Genomic DNA, 14787 nt, shown 5'->3' with positions numbered 1-14787 from the left:
CTAATGAATTAATTATTTAAACGAATTGAAATTGTAATTAATTGACACAATACTTGATCAGTGCATGTTTGCTGTTCTAAGGTAGCTGAAGGTTAAATTAGCAATGTATCTGGCGATATTATTGCCTTGCATAACTTGCAAGATTATTGTGATTAAACTGTTTCAAGGTAGGGATACCTTGTTACCTCACATAGTCTTTTATATGCTTGTTAGATTTAATTAATCATTTGAATTGACATAGGGATATTCAAGAGATTAGTCTAGTTTAATGACTATGCAATAACATGTTTGCTCACTAGAATCTATTTAGTCGGTTGAATTGACATAGGGATATGTCAAGAGATGAATGAATTTTGGTATGTAAGTATGTTCATAAGTTAGCAAATTACCAGGTTGCCTTGATTTTATTCGTAACAATATAAACATAAGTTTAATAATTCTAAGATGAGAAGTGCAATTAATCCAAGATAGTTATATCATCTTGATTAAATCTTATTTTGAAATCGTGCATTAGAACTTTCTTTTACTTCATTTTATTTATTTATTTTAATTTTCTTAAGTTTTTAATCACCCTCTTTAAACAAAATATTTTTCTTCACCAAAGTGTTTTAAATTGCATTCATAAATAATCCTTTTCACAGTCCTTGTGGGTACGATAACTCGACATTTACTTGTCACTTTATTACTTGTTAAGATTGTGTACACTTGCACATTTCCATCGTTCCAAGTTTTTGGCGCCGTTGCACTGTTTTAAAAAGTCATTATTTGTGAATTTGTTAGTTTACATTTTGGTTTATTTTTTTCTGTTTAATTTTTAACTTAATTAATTTTTCTGTGATTATTTCAGGTGTTTATGAGTATTGACAGAATTATTGACCTACTCCCTGTAGACCCTGAGATAGAAAGAACTTTTCGACAGCGAAAAGGACAAGCAAATCAGAGGAGGACCGAAGAGATGAACTTCAAAAATCTAATCCAAGGATACGGAGCAAAACCTACTCAAAATCCTATCCTTATTGCTGATGATAGGGATAGAGCTTTACGATAGTATGTCGTTGATAAGCCGTAATTTATAAATATTTTTATCCCATGCTTAGCACATTTATGGATGGTTTCTCCTTAGATTTTTTGAATTCAATGCTCCTAATCCTTTAATTTTCATGTTTTATACTTAGGTGAGCATAGGAGAGTAAAAAGAGAGAAACGGGCCGAAAACGGAGAAAATGGACCCATGTGGGAAATCAACACGGCCTGGACTTCCTCACATGGGCATGTCACACGGTCGTGTCCATTTGGTAGGATCGAAGCACGACTTACACGGGTAGACTACACGCTAGTGCCTATTCAACAGCCTGGACCACGGGCCAGAGTAATCTCACACGGGCGTGTCCCTACCGAGCCCAAGTATAGCCCTATTCGGAAAAGGCCACTTTGGAGGGCTCTTAGGCATTCTATCGCCTATTTAAACACTGGATGAGGCACTTAGAACGGACGCAGGGAGTAGGAAGCAAGGAATTACTCAAGGGAAGCCGATTGGTCCATCTCGGAAGCCGGGTTCATCGTCAAGACTGAAGATCTCCCTTCAATTTCCATTCAAGGGTTTTGGGTTTTCTTTATGTTTTGTATTCATTATTCTTATGAGATGTTTTCTTTTATAATTATGAACTAAACCCCCTAAATACCTAAGGGGAATGAAACCTAAGATAGATCTTGTTATTATTATCTGAATTGTATGACAAATATTTTACTTGTTCTTAATTATGTGTTCTTAATTCTTGTTTTAATATTCCAGGATATTGATTCAAGTTAATGCTCTTATTCAAAGGAGGAAAAGACCCTGTCTAAGGGTAAATCTATCGTAATTAAGCGGAGTTGATTGCATGCCTAGAGATAGGGTGATAAGATTTTGCCGGATTAGGGTGAAACCTAATAATAGGATCCATAAATCGAGTTAATGCAACACTAGGACGATAATTAGAAAGAGATTTCAATTAATCAACCTAGGGTTAGACGTTATTAGTCTCGAGAGAGATAATAATATAAATTAGGGATTTTAACGGGTCAAGTCAAATGAATAAATCTTCTGATTCAGAGTCAAATAACAAGTGAAGTCTAGGTGGATTTTTCCTTGGGTTTTGTCTTAATCAATCGAATTTTCCCAAAAGCTTTTCCTCAATTTCTCTCTGTGCACTCTTAGTTCAGTTAATTAGTTTAGATAAACAAATCCTTTAATTTTTAGGCTAGATAAAAAAGAGAAAGTACCTACTAGTACTCTTGGTTCCTTTGGGTTCAACAATCCGGTCTTGCTAAAGCTATACTACTGTTCGATAGGTACACTTGCCTTCATCGTGATCATAGTTAGTTTTAAGAATGATTAATTATAAATTTTTAAAACCTGTCGTGAATATCACATATCAAGTTTTTGGCGCCGTTGCCAGGGACCTAGAATATTAGGAACACTCAATTTTTATTACTTTAGCCATTCTACTTTATTTGCAATTTAAATTTTTATTTTCTTTTCTAATTTTTCTTTTATTCGTTCCTAACAGGTTTTTATAGTGTATGACTAGAAGAAACCTGTCAGATATGTTGAGCTCGAATATACGGCCTGACAATTCCTGGATTCAGATAATCCAAGATCAGCACTACATGTTCTTTGATGGGTCTGTCTCTATCATCTATTATTCAAGGAATATCTATATCTATTCCATTCTAATGTAAAGTCTCTTCTCTAGCCTCATCATTTCTAATTCTTTCCATTTCTCGCAATTACTTTCTCCTTCTTCTTAAGGTTCTCTCAAATTTCTAGATCAAATGAATATTCTTCAAGTGCAGAAATATCTCTATTCATGCACCAACAAAAATCCTGAAAAACAAAAATCGAAACAACTAGTTAAGCTAACCTAACAAAATTAAAGAGGTAATAACACACCAAATTTTCACCAATATTGTCGATCCCTGGAAATGATGCCAAAAACTTGTCGCGTGTGAAAATATAATTCAAATGTGCAAGTATACATGTTGAATCAAGTAATAAAGTGAGGAGTGAGTATCGTCTCCACAGAGATTGAAATTGATTAAAAAATGGTTATGCTATTACTATGAAATTGACTAATTAAACTGTTCAAAAGAAACAGATGAAAAATTAATGAAAACAATTAATGAATTGATTAATAAAATCATGTATGAATGAAAAATGCCAGGGCAATTGAAATGTTGAGGAAATTCTCGAAGAATAAGTGGAGATGACTTGTACTATTGAATGATAAAGGTTGGAATTACTTAAGTTTTATTTTTATATCATAATAATGCCATGGCAAAATCTTGACTATTCTACCGCTCAATGATTCACTACTACAGTCTGCTTCTTTCGAGAGCCAGACTTTAAGCTATCATTTTGAGTTTTTGTATGTCTACAGAACTCAAGAATGATATCCAGACTGTTCTTCCCTTCCATACACAAATCGCAACTTCTACGTCTAGAGTGCTACGAATATTCTGTCGAATACTCGCCTGTATCAATCGATCATAATATATTTAACCTTTTTAGAATCAAATCAAATATAACACAACATACAATACAATCATCTATGTTTAGAGCTTGCATGCATGCATTTAAAATAATAACAAATTGAATGAAATAGTAATCTATTCAAAATCAGGCCATGGGCATTACAAATATTAAAAATTCGCCCAAATAATTCCAATCTAATGAGAAATAGCTCATGGATTGGACATTTAAATCCACAACAAAACCATTCAACATCATCATTCAAGTTTACGAATCACAAAGCTCAAATCAGAAAATAAAGGTAGAACTGCAAGAAGCTTCTGCTACTCCAGCTTTCACTTTAATATTGAGATTTCATGCAAAACCCAGGGCAGATTTCTCTTCACCTTCCTTGCATCTGTGATTTTTTCTTTGTAAGCTACTACATCTCCTACCTTTTCTCTAAAATTCCCATGAGACTTTGATGCAGAGAAAAATTACTCTCAACTTCCTCTCTCTCCAAAATTCTTGTCTTCTCTTTTCTTTTCTCTTTCCTTCTTTATAGGTAGGTCCCTCCCTCTCAGTACACACCTTTTGCTTCCTCTTTTTCAGGGTGGTTTATTTAATACAAGTACACCTAGCTAAAAGTGACGTGTACTAAATGGTGTGTCATCTTTCTTAAATTGCCATTGCATTCTTGTTGGCAATGTAACCAACATTTTTCCATGACAATATTTCACTTCCTTCATTTTCTTTCTCCTTTCTCTCTTTTCTTCTTCATCTTGCACATGCTGCCAATAATAACCAACACCTTTCTTCCCCAGTAAAAAATAATGACATTTATATCACAATCCAAGCTTTGTTGTGTAATGTTCTAAAAATATCCTAAAAATGCAAACATATTTACTTAATTATAAACAATTAATTCAATCTAGAGGCTTAAAATATAACTCTCTTCAAGGGTTATCAGCCATCCGAACAGGAAGAAAAAGAGTAGCAGAGGGATGAGGAAGAAGAAAGAGACAAAAATAAGGAGATGGATGATGAGGAGGATGATTAGAACTTAATTTTCTTTTGGACTGTATTAAACTTATGTATGATTTTAATTCATTTCTAGGAGTAGGATAGAAATAAATTGTTAGTTGTTTTGTTTTGTGTTTGGTTTTAATCTTCTATGTAGGATGTAATATCTCGAATTAGGGCCTAATCGGAATAGTGGTTTTGGGACCACAAATCCGAGATAAAAATAATTATTTTATTATCATTTTAAGGTCTATGGCATGATTCCATCATTAATTGAAAATTTTGTTTAGAAATTTTATCGATAGAGGGTCCAATTTGATATTTAGGACTAAATTACAAAAGTTGTAAAATGTGTGTTCTAGTTCACAAAGGTACTAAGTACTTGTGAGTAATGGGTTTTTCAAGTGGAGGTCCTTGGATAGTAATTAGACCATTATACTAGTTTGGACAAAAATACCTAAAGGAAGATAAAACACCATAGTTTTTAATTAAGGGCATTTTGGTCATTTAGTTATTAAAATGAATTAAAAACAAAATTAAAAGCCAATTTTTGTCCATCTTCAACCCCTTGGCCGAATTTCACATGAGGAAGACATAGCTAGGGTTTTTCAAGCTTCCAAGCTCGATTGTAAGTCCATTTTAGCCCCGTTTTTAAAGTTCTTTACGTTTTTAGAGTCTCGGTAACTTGATTAAGCTTAGTCTAGCAATAATTTAACCTAGAGTTTATATTTGGAAAAATACCAATAGGTGAAATGTGTTTATTTTGATGTTTTATGGTAGAATATGAAGCTTGAAATTGTGTTAAACAACTTTTGCTAAGCGATTTTACGTGAAAACGAGTAAAACGACATAATCGGTAAAAATACCTAATGTTCATAAGTACATGTTAGAGTGAGAATTTGATGTTGCCATAGAAGGGAAAAATTATCAGCGTGTGATAAAACATAAGAAAATAGGATCAATTTTAATTTTCGAGCCTTGGGAAAAAGTGTAAATATGTAAAAGTTTAGGGGTAAAAATGTAATTTTGCCAATGTTTGAGCCAAGGACTGTTTTAATAAATGTGAGTATTAAATAAGCTAATTTTTTTTATTTTAGATCAAGAGAAACCAGATTCAAGTCGTGATCGAGGGAAAAATAAAGTTTACGAGGAATAGGCTCGATTTCTAACATTTTGTACCGAGGTAAGTTTGGGTATAAATGTAGTAACATAATTGTCATTTTAAGTAATTTAGTGTTATTTATATGATATGATGATTATTATCATGAAATATTATGGTTTGTGGATTATTATTTAGTAATATGCAATTTATGTGAGCTACTTGATAAATATGAAATGCTATCAAGTATCGGTTCCGAGATTCCGTGGAAGAAGCAAAGATGTGTGATTGAGGAAAATCTCATTTGAACCTTGGGAATAGATTAGGGTACAAGTGACATGTCACTAGGATATTTGAGTTTCGAGCTCGCTGAGTTCAGTCCGAGTTCGTGAGATGTAACTAGGCATCCGAACTCGTTGAGTTGAGTCCGAGTTCACTTATAGATGCGAACGCCCGAGGTCAATGAGTTGAGTCCGAGTTTACTTATGGGCGAGTTACATGGTAGCTTGGCTACATAATCTTCGTAGGCTATTAAGTTTGTTTAGCTGCGGGTATGGCACTTATGTGCATGCAATTTGTGTATCCAAATTATATTCCGATTTGTTCAACGGGTGAATCTTAAGTGAATAAGGAGAATACTTAAGACGAAGGTGACATGTTGGTAAGTGTGGTGAATGAGAAAATTTGCGCTTAAACCCTCAGGTTGAGAACTTGGTATGATGAAATCGTGGTAAGATAGTAAATGCAAATGTAACATGAATGTCTTGGTGATATTTATACAAATGATGTTTTATGTTGGATTGCATATGTTACTTGCTATTTACATGTGAACTTACTAAGCATTTATGCTTACTCCCTCCTTTTCATTCTTTGTAGTTTTGACAAGCTAGCTCGAAAATTAGGAATGGTCAGAGGCTCGCTCACACTATCCGTGGACCATTTTGGTATAGTGGCTTGTATATTTTGAGTATGGCATGTATAGCATTATAATCATTTTGTGTATATGATCTTATGATATGGCTATTGGGTGGTAAGGAAATGTTTGGTAATGATTAGCCATTGGAATGGCTAATCAAGATCATATTTGGTGTTATGTATACTTAATGTGCTCTCTAATCCATGAAAATTCATAAAAAAGGTGAAATTTGCTATAAAACAGTATCATACAACAGCAATGATGTGAGTTTGAAAAATCACTAAAAATAGTAGAGACAGAATTAGATGATGAATAAAATATGAAATTGAAGATTGTTGATTCTATTTTCATATGGAAGAAACAAAACAGGTAAATGAGTTGTATTTTATGAGAAATTTGAGTTTTGGTGGAACAGAGTCAGAGCAGTTTCTGAATCCCCTGTTATGACTTTATAAATTAACTAAAAATTGTACAAAAATAATTAGGAGTCATACTTTATATGTATAGATTCTACTTTTAATAAAAATAAATGTCATAGTCATCTGAATTTTGTACAGAGATAAAAGTGACTCGTAGTGAACAGAGGTCAGAGCAGTCGAACACTGAAATAGTGGAAACTTTAACTAATAAACTGTACTAATTGGCCTGACCAAAAATTCTGGAAAAAAATTAGTAAATAGATATATGAGTCTATTTTCAGGGAAAATTTACGAATTTTAATTTTGAGTTTTGTAACTCGAGATATGATTTTTTTTAGCGACTGTGACGCAGATGGGCAGTTTATTACGAAAGGTGAAATAAATTGTTTGAAATTGTTTAAGTGATAATTTAAGTTTATTAATGCCTCGTGCTCGACTCCGGTGATGGTCTTAGGTAAGACGGTGCAACATTTGGTGGTATCAGAGCTACGGTTTAGTCGGTTCTCAGACTCACATGGCGTATGTACGGGTTTTGCTAAACATGTCATATATATGTATTGTGATAGTGTGACGACTCCTGACCTTTAAAATGATTTTTTTTATAGTAAATGGATCCCGATCTAGCTGTGGCCAATGATGTAGAGAGCAATGCGCTAGCTCTTGTTGAAGGGGCGGTGCCGATTAAAAACCGACCTCCTTCTATTAGTCAAAGAGGAGGAGAAGGGGCTCAGAAAGCCTTTCTCCAGATGATGAATGCATGGTACACCGAGTTCGTTCGTACAAACCCGAATGCTCAACAATCTCCCCTACCTCCCTCGATTCCTCAACGTGTAACCCTGATGCCTCAAGGTATGGATCTGATGAAATTTCATAGAACCCCAGTTGACAGAATTCGCAAGCAAGGGGCTGAAGAATTCAGGGCAAATGTTGATAATGATGCCGATAAAGCAAAATTTTGGCTTGAGAATTCTATTCGGGTATTTGATGAATTGTCTTGTACATCTGAAGAATGCTTAAAATATGTTATATCCTTGTTGAGAGATTCAGCCTATTATTGGTGGAAGACATTGATTTCAGTGGTACTGTAAAGATTTGTTGAATAGAAGCGTAAAGAGTTTCTCGAGTTGAAACAAGGCAACATGACAGTTACTGAGTATGAAAGGGAGTTCGTTCTTTTGAGTAAGTATGATAGAGAATGTATTCCTTCAGAGGCTAAAATGTGCAGACGATTTGAAGACAGACTCAATGAAGACATCAAAGTATTTATGGGAATTCTTGAGTTGAAAGAGTTTGTAGTACTTGTTGATCGGGCTTGCAAGGCTGAAGAACTAATTAAAGAAAAGAGAAAGGCAAAGGCTGAGGCTAGAAATTTGAAGAAAAGACTGATGAGCAGTGCATTCCCACCACAATCTAGAAAATCCAGAGATATATATTCTCGTTCTCATGTTTCGGCTGGACATTCGTATGGGAATCGTAAGAAGAAAAATGCGGGTTTTAAATCTCAGACTACTTTTGTGACTAGTGTGGGAAATCCGAGATTTGTTAGACCCGAGTGCCAACGATGTGGTAGAAGTCACCATGGTCCATGTAGAACTAACAAATGTTACCAGTGTGGTTCTCCAGATCATTTTATTAAAGACTGTCCCAAGAGAATTGAGAAAGAAAAATTTCAGAGTGCAAAACCTAGTGGTGCAGTTTTGAGAGGAAGATCTTCGAGAAAAGCTGGGAATGAGGCAAGTGGTAAGAATGTAGTCAGAGATTCAGCATTTAAATCTGAAGCTAGAGCTCCGGCTAGAGCTTATGCCATAAGGGCGTGTGAAGATGCTTCATCTCCCGATGTGATCACTGGTGTTTTCTCTCTTTATGATGTTAACGTTATTGCTTTGACTGACCGCGGTTCTACTCATTCATATGTGTGCATGAAATTGGTGTCTAATATGAGTATACCTGTTGAGTCTATGGAATTTATGATTAAAGTGTCAAACTGGTTAGGTAAATGTGTTATAGTTGATAAAGTATGCAAGAAATGTCCTTTGATGATTAGAGGTCATTATTTTTTTGCCGACTTGATGTTGTTTCCGTTTGACAAATTTGATGTTATTTTGGGTATAGATTAGTTGACATTGCATGATGCTATAGTAAATTGTAAACAAAAGGTTATTGAATTAAAATGTGAAAATGGTAAGATTCTGCAGGTTGAATCAGACGAATCAGAGGCATTACCTAGTGTGATTTCTTCGATGTCGGCTCAGAGATATTTGAGAAAGGGTTATGAAGCTTATTTGGCATATGTGTTGAATACAAACGAATTTGAGAAGAAAATTGAATCAGTATCGATTGAATGTGAATTCGCGAATGTATTTCCAGAAGAGTTGTCGGGTATGCCTCCTGTCAGAGAAGTAGAATTTGGTATTGAGTTGATACCAGGAACAACTCCGATCTCGATTGCTCCATATAGAATGGCACCAACAAAGTTGGAAGAATTAAAGTCGCAGTTGCAAGAGTTGACTGACAAAGGCTTTGTGAGACTGAGTTTTTCACCTTGGGGACCATTACTATTTGATAGTGAGATCGATTGCATTGTTCGCAGAAACTGAAGAGAAATAAGGCAAAACTTACGATACACAGAGGAAGAGCAAGAGGACGATACTTCAACCACAACCGAGGAGATGGCTGAAAACCAAGAAAATCCGCTACCTCCTACAATTGCTGCTAATCAGAATCCTGCTCCACGTACTATGTATGATTATGCTAAACGTTCTGTGACAGGAACTGAATCGAGCATAGTTAGGCCTGCTGTTGCTATAAATAATTTTGAACTGAAAACTAACACCATTCAAATGATCCAACAGTTTGTTTAGTTTGATGGTTTGCAGGACGAGGATCCCAATGCTCACTTGGCAAATTTCTTAGAGTTTTTCGACACTTTTAAAATCAATGACATTTTTTATGATGCCATTCGTCTTCGGTTGTTTCCCTTTTCATCGAGGAATAAGGCTAAACAATGGTTGAACTCGTTACCACGAGGGTCAATCACTACTTGGGAACAAATGACCGAAAAGTTTTTATTAAAATATTTTCCACCGGCTAAAACAACCAAATTACGTAATGATATCTCCTCTTTTGTGCAGATGGATTTAGAAACACTCTACGATACATGGGAGAGATACAAGGATCTGTTGAGAAGGTGCCCTCACCATGGGTTACCACTATGGCTATAGGTTCAAACATTTCACAATGGCCTGAATCCTTCGACTCGGCAGATGATCGACGTAGCTGCTGGTGGAACTATCAATAATAAGACACCTGAAGATGCTTATGAATTTATAGAAGAGATGTCACTGAATAATTATCAGTGGCAAGTCATGAGAACAAAGCCAACGAAAACAACCAGCGTTATTAACATCGATTCGGTCACCATGCTATCTAATCAAGTAGAGCTTTTGAATAGAAAAATTAACGGTTTTCTTGGTTCTTCACAGGTTCACCCAGTAATGCAGTACGAAGCAAATGGCGGTGGATCCAGCAATTCAGAATACCCACTCTATGGCCACAACATTGAGAATGAGTAGTTAAATTACATGGGTAATAATCCTCGATCTCAAAATAATCCTTATAGTAATACTTACAATGTATGATGGTGGAACCACCCAAATTTCTCATAGGGAGGCCAAGGGAATCAGAGAGCACCACCACCTTTAGGCTTCCAACAACAACCTTACCAGCAAGAGAAAAAGCCGAACCTTGAGGAGATGCTAGCAAAATTCATCTCGGTGTCAGAAACTCGTTTCCAGAATACCGGGACAGCACTTAAAAATCAACAAGCGTTGATCCAAGGGCTCGAAACTCAGATAGGTCAGCTCGCTAAATTGATATTTGAACGACCACAAGGTAGCCTGCTGAGTAACACTGAATCTAACCCAAGGGAGTAACTCAATGCAGTTACCATTCAAGATGAGGAAGGGTTAGTTGCACCTGAACCTGAACCAAGGCAAGAAACTGTGGTAAGTAAAGATGAAGGTGAGGTGGACCACAATGACCAGAAACCTGTAAGTAAAGAGTATAAACCTCGTGCGCCATATCCCAACGCGATAAGGAAAGACCATACAGACGAACAATTCGGTAAATTTCTTAAATTATTAGAGAAGTTACATATCAACTTACCATTTTTTGAAGCTCTTTCACAGATGCCAAACGTAGTCAAATTCCTAAAGGAGCTTTTACCAAATAAGCGAAAGTTGGATGAAGCGTTGCATGTGGACCTAAATGCGGTTTGCTCAGCCATATTGTAGAATAACCTGGCCAAAAAATTAAAAGATCCAGGGAGTTTTACGATTCCCTGTCTAATTGGTAGCCTAGATGTTAATAATGTTTTGGCTGATTTAGGGGCTAGTATCAATGTTATGCCTTACAAAATGTTTAAGCAACTAGGTCTTAGGAAACCCAAACAAACTAGGATGAGTATTCAATTAACCGATAAAATAATCAGATTTTCTAGGGGGATTATTGAAGATGTACTCGTTAAAATTGACAAATTTATATTCCCAGCTGATTTCGTTGTTCTAGACATAGAAGAGGATAGTAATGTTCCTTTAATTTTAGGGAGGCCTTTTTTAGCAACCGCTAAAACAATAATTGATGTTGGCACATGTAACACCCCTAACCCATGTTCTAAGCCGGAACAAGGTACGGAATGTTATAGAACACGAAAACATGAATTCACACATTTACTTGATCTTACGTAATTAATTCCTCTAGCATGAACAAAAATAGATAACATTAACAAATATACATAAGTACAAGTAAATTATCAAATTTTGAAAAGTAATATTTTAAAAAAAATTAATTATGACACATAACAAAATGATTCAGCCCTCTATACATGCCATAATTCCAAAATAGTGTTTACAAAATACCAAAAAGTATTTATAGTGTGGATGGGTCTCCGACGATCTCCTAATCTCGAGCTGGCTTAGTAATTCTATAAGACAAGAAAAAGAAAAGAAGGTAAGCATATAACTTAGTAAGTAAGTACGAAATTGATATTCAATTTATCAAAGAAAAACAATCATACTAGTATATTATCACATACTCAGGACAGGCTATTTTCTGTAGTCCTGGTTTAAAAAAATCATATCGTGAGCTACAAAACTCAAAATCTTATTCCGTAAATTTTCCTTGAAACTAGACTCATATGTCTACTAACTAATTTTTTTCTAGAATTTTTGGTAAGGTCAATTTGTACAGTTTATTAGTTAAATTACCCCTTGTTTCAGGGTTCAACTACTTTGACCCCTATGCACTTTGAACCAAATTTCTCCCTGTACAGAATTCCAAAGACCATGTCGTTTATTTCCCTTAAAACTATACTCAATAAGGAATCCATGCATGTAAATTATGACTCTTAATAATTTTATTAAAATTTACGGTGAATTTCTAAAGTCAGAATAGGGGATCTCAAATTCATTCAGACCTTGTTTCACAAGAATTCAAAAATCACACAATATAGAATTCTTTTGCTTACCCTGTTTCTTTTATGTGAAAATAGACTCATTAAGCTTTATTTTCACATATCATTTTCATTTTTATTCAACTTCCATGATTTTTGGTAAATTTTTAAAATCATGTAACTGCTGCTGTCCAACACTGTTTTATTTCTAACATTCACTCTTGCATAATTTCACCTAGTCCTTTTTGTTATACCAGAATTCACTCAATTATCGAGCACATAGCTCCTTACTTTTCATAAACATAAATTTACACATATCCATCTTATATTAACTTTGACATATTACCACTTTATCGATTTTTCCCGTTGAACTCAAAAGAAAAATAACAAATATACCATTGTTTACACATATTTCCCCTTTCCACACTTATAGCCGAAGCTATCTGATAGCATAGTAGCCTGCACTTAGTACTACACACGTGATCGAAGTCATTGAGTACGCATAATGGCCTGCACTTAGTACTACACATGCGACTTAAAAGTATGGTACACGTAGTAGCATGCACTTAGTACTACACACGTGTATTCACAGTGGGTCATTCGTATTGTTCCTGTTCCGAGGGTTCAATCGGAAAATCTTTCCTTTTTCACTATTAACACTTATTCATAATCTAATTAAATTTGAAATTTTCCATGATTTAATCATTCTATGGAAAATCACCAATTCATATAAAATAACATAAAAAAATCGATAAATTATTCATGTACAAACTTACCTTGATGCAAACTTTAGAAATGTTATAATTTAGTCCGAAAGCTTTTCTTTTCCCTGATCACGATCGATTCCATGTCTTTCTTGATCTATAACAACACATTTAGCTCATTTAACACTCATACTATTTATTTCAATCCAAAAATCATATTATGGAAAAATTACGTTTTTGCTCCCTAACTTTTACAAATTCTCACTCTAACATGTACTTATGAATATTAGGTATTTTTACCGATTAAGCCCTTTTACTCGTTTTCACTCAAAACCGAGTAGCACAAGTTGTCTAACATAATTTAAAACCTCATATTCTATCATAAAACACCAAAATACACAAATTTCACCTATGGATATTTTTCCAAATATGAACCCTAGGTTGAATTATTGCTAACATAAGCTAAATCGAGCTACCGGGATTTCAAAAACATAAAAATCATTAAAAACGGGGCTTGAAATCACTTACTATGAAGCTTGAAAATTGAAGAACCCTAGCTATGGAGGAGAGAAAAATTCGGCAGCAACTAATTGAGAAGATGACCATTTTTGTTTTATTTTTCTCATTTTATTTCATTTAATATTCAAATGACCAAAATGCCCTTACTACTAAACTTTCCAAAAGTTCCATCCATGTCCAAATTTTTTCCATAAACTTAGAAATTAGTCAAATTTCTATTTAAGACCTCCTAATTAATATTCCAGAGCAATTTCATACTAAAAGCTTCTAGAACACAAGTTTTGCAAATTATTCGATTTAGTCCCTAATCTCAACTTAAGCGCTTAATGCATAGAATTTCATCACGAAATTTTCACTCAATCATGAAATCATATTATAAACCTCAAAATAATTATGAAACAATTATTTCTATCTCAGATTTGTGGTCACGAAACCACTATTCCAATTAGGCCCTAATTCAGGTTGTCACAATTCTCCTCCTTTAGGCATTTTCATCCCCGAGGACGAAAATCTTACCGGTAAAGAGGTTTGGGTACTGTTTCCTCATAGCTTCTTCAGGTTCCCACGTAGCCTCTTCTATTCCATGTCTGTGCCACAATACTTTCACTAAGGCTATACTTTTATTTCTCAACTGTTTAATTTCCCGAGCAAAAATCTTTATTGGTTCCTCCTCATAGGTCATATCCGGTTGAATTTCAATTTATGTTAAAGGAATCACATGTGAAGGATCAGAATGGTAACGTCGTAGCATCGACACATGAAACACATTATGAATCTTTTCCAACTCGGTTGGCAAGGCTAGCCTATAAGCTACTGGTCCAACTCTTTCAACAACCTTATAAGGCCCAATGAAACGCGGACTCAACTTGTCTTTTCGGCTAAACCTTAAAATTTTCTTCCACGGAGATACCTCTAGAAAAAATTTATCACCCACTTGGAACTTGATCTCTTTTCTCTTCAAATCCACATATGACTTTTGTCGATCTAAAGCAGCTTTCAGACAATCACGAATCACTTTCACTTTCTCTTCAGTTTCTCTAATCAAGTCAACTCCGTGAATCTGTTTCTCACTGAGCTCGGTCCAATACAAAGGAGTCCGACACTTGCGACCATAGAATGCTTCGTACGGTGCCATTTGTATGCTCGATTGAAAACTGTTTTTGTAGGC

At 34.8% G+C, this 14787-nt stretch overlaps 1 non-coding gene across 1 annotated transcript; it reads right to left on the bottom strand.

Moving 5' to 3' along the window:
• Positions 1 to 10045: 10045 nt before the first annotated feature.
• On the bottom strand, positions 10046 to 10152 carry LOC128286348 (small nucleolar RNA R71). The gene has a single exon (XR_008276891.1). It is a non-coding gene; the product is annotated as a small nucleolar RNA R71 (small nucleolar RNA).
• Positions 10153 to 14787: the final 4635 nt, after the last annotated feature.

This window comes from Gossypium arboreum, chromosome 12, assembly GCF_025698485.1.
Source record: "Gossypium arboreum isolate Shixiya-1 chromosome 12, ASM2569848v2, whole genome shotgun sequence".
NCBI classification, from domain to species: domain Eukaryota; kingdom Viridiplantae; phylum Streptophyta; class Magnoliopsida; order Malvales; family Malvaceae; genus Gossypium; species Gossypium arboreum.
Note: the sequence above shows the minus strand (reverse complement) of the source record. Positions and strands in the feature narration are given on the sequence as shown.